Here is a 3487-nt window from a genome sequence, read left to right on the forward strand (position 1 = left end):
TCGCCGTGCGTACAGATGATGATGATGGCCATGTTGCCAGGTTCTGCGTTATAAATAAGCAACCAGGTCTATGAAAAGCAAAAAAAAAAGCCCTTCGCCCTTTTAAACATGCTGTTTGAAAATAGCCGATCTACAAGCTAACAACGCGTCGCGATGAAAACAAGCCCTAAACAGCCCAAAAGAAGCGAGCCCTTCGCCCTTTAAACAATATGCTGTTTGAAAATAGCCGATCGGCAAGCTCACAACACATCTCGATGCAACATGTTGTGAGCTTGTAGATCTTATATTTAAAAAAAAAACATCTTAAAAAAAAGTGCAAAATGTGGAATATTTTTTAAACATGATTCTAACACAATCCACAAATCTGGTATGGGTGTCCCTAGAAATATTTCCAGATGGGCGGTCTGCAGACAAATACATATTCATTTTGGGGTCCTTCACATGAGAAATGTTTGAGAACCACTGGTTTCAACCATGATTTAAAAAAAAAAACTACAACAACTAACTATAAGCAACTACACGTTAGAAACAAGCCCCAAAAAAGCGCAACCCGCAACCACCAATATTTACAAGCAACTTACCAGAAAAACAAGCCCAAAGTCGCTTATAATAAGCGGACATGGCAACCCTGATGATGGCGTAGAGTTGATGCGGATTGTGCACAGAACGGAGCTTTGATTGGCACCAGTTTCAGCCAATCAGATGTTACAATGTTTAGCGGTCACATCCTCTTCTTGGAGTCTTCTGGAGTGAGTGAAAAACACAACAGGCCGGCTGCACCCATTCCCCCGCATGGCAATAACAGCAGCCTTGGTTTTTAACGTCTACAGCTAGGGTCTTCAACGTCTGTCAGGCCAAGGACCTCTTGGCTGAGAGAGAGAGATGAAGCAGGGACCCCCATTATATATTGTATAAAATATAAAAAATGTTCATAGATTTCATAGTATGTGTGCCATTTAAATGTCATAGTATGTCATCAGTTTATGTTGGATTCATGTTAATGTGGATTTTCAGACATTCAACCACTTAAACCCTCAATACTAAGTAAACTTGACCTTTCACTCTGTACTTGGTCTGCTCTTTTTTTTCCTCTACACCAAACCTGTTTGCCGAAAATAGCCGATCTACAAAGTTCTCCTCAGAATGGGGATGCTAGGGTTCAAGGGGTTCATGTGTAAACCCTGTTGAAGACCCCTGGTCTACAGTATATCTTTCCCTGATGTCTAATTCTCTGATTTATGGAGTAGTCTATTGAATGTATCCTTTTAAACTTCATTGTTCAAAATATTGTTATTATATATATTATACACTTTTGATCATCCATCGCCATTATTGAGGACAGGCCCAAGTGGCCCTATCATTATTACAGACATAGGCCCATTGGAAATGTGTGTGGTTGTCTTACTTGTTAGGGACCAGAGCCATTGAGTTTGAAGGGAATATTATTTTAAATGTGAATCTCTTAATCAAAATAGCATTGCACATATTTGGTCATAACAACCATAAAAGCAATTGCTAAATTTTGCCAAAAAAGGACCAACCACTTCGAGCAGTATATTCCTGAATTGGAGGAAATTGTTTCAAGTAGCCTTCATGTCATGAGCTGAGTGTATGGTTAGTGGGATTGTAGTATAGTCATCCCCATACTGTCCTCTGTGTGGTGATTTGGTTAACAATTAATTTTGGTTCCAGCTCCTCCTGACAAAGATGGGATTAAGTCAAGCCTTATAATCAGAGGTTGATTGGCCTGTGCAAAAAAACAAATTGTATAAACATTTGAAGATTGAAATAGCCTATAAAGAATGAAAAAGACTGAGGAACCTTGACTGATGTCAAGGTTGGTTTCTGAAATCTCATGGAAAACAATGATTCCAATATTCCATTGATTCCACTGATCATCTCTGTAGTTGACAAAATATAAATTAATTTAAGAGTGATTTTGCAAATATTGTGAAACGCCACTAAGGATTGAATGGATCACTGATTTATCACAAGCCCATAACGCCATGTTTGACCATTTATTATTATGAATCCAGACAGACCTAAGCATGATACTCATTTGCTGAGAGGGGTGTGTAGGAGGGAGAGGGCATACACTGAAGTAACACTATAAGCACTAATATCAATACTGCGATAATGTCATGGGCTCTCCTTGCAGGGAACATTTTGTATGAATCATTCCAATTGATATTTTGACTTGTGCCTCTCCTCCAACTGTGCATGCTAATACACATACAGTATCCAAAATAATCAGATGCTGAATCATTATACAATATCCGGCTATTTTACTGATATCTCAATGTCTGAGCAAATGTTTCTTCTTCTTCTTCTTCTTCTTCTTCTTCTTCTTTTTAACGGGAAAATGTCACTAGTCAAACTGCTGGGAGATCAGCATAATAGCAAAAGCCTTAATAAGTAACAATTAGCATGGCCTAGTTAGAAAACAGTTAGTAGGATGGGTTAAAGATGTCAACCTGTGTACGTGGTATAGTTCCAAACTGAGTCTCATTATAATCCACTTTACATAGTCACAGGAGTAATCATCAATCTCGGCATTAAAGGCCTAATTGTAGTGATGTATCTCAAAGCCATTTTGTAACGGTAACCATGGAGATGTGGGTCATGTGATGTGAGAATGTGTAAGACCATAGTGGCTGCTGGTGGAACAAGAGTACTGCAGGCTGGAACAGCCATCAGCAAGGCTGTAAACTTCATTATATAGGTCACTGGGATGCTTCACTAGCAACAAGGCAGACAGTTTCTGTTATGCAAGACGGGATAACAGGGAACTTCTTGGGGGGGGGCTTGTGTAGACTTTTGTTTTTCTGGGCTGCACATATTGGGAGGCTGCATGGCACAATGGGCCTGGCTGATCCCTCAGTCAGCTGTCTAGAGATAATGATGTTGTGTTTTCTCTTTTCTGTGGGCCTACAAATAGCCTACTTATGAATAATTATGTAGACTAAACTATACGTTTTGCTGACTTTAGTGGGTTTTTTAAGTCTCATTCTCGCACACACTTTTTAAAAACACACAAACAACTGGCTCACCTTTCAGATGAGCCAGTATCCAATTCTTCTATTACGCCTGAAAAATGCCCTGCTGACAAATTCAAAACTTTATACATCTAGTTTGATCGTTTATGCTATCATTCTTTATAATATCAAATTTCTTGAGTTTTAAGGGTGAAGTTGATCCCATGTTGTTTCTCTGTCCTATTGTCCATAGCACCCTCTCCAGTCCACGAAAATAGCCGATCTACAAGCTCACAGCGCGACGCATCGCTACGCGCTGTGAGCTTGTAGATCTGCCATTTTCGGTGGGCGACACCGGCGTACGACGAAGTTAGGCTTAACTCTCCGCCCCCCCCCCCCTTTTTAGTGAGACTTGTGATTGGTGGAGCCAGGATTGCTGTGTCGTCATAGCCTGGAATGCCCATTCATCAGTGGACTGGGGCGTTGTACTCCGCATCTCATTAGCGGCGGGG

The sequence above is a fragment of the Gymnoscopelus microlampas genome (assembly GCF_963454915.1).
Source record: "Gymnoscopelus microlampas genome assembly, chromosome: 20".
NCBI classification, from domain to species: domain Eukaryota; kingdom Metazoa; phylum Chordata; class Actinopteri; order Myctophiformes; family Myctophidae; genus Gymnoscopelus; species Gymnoscopelus microlampas.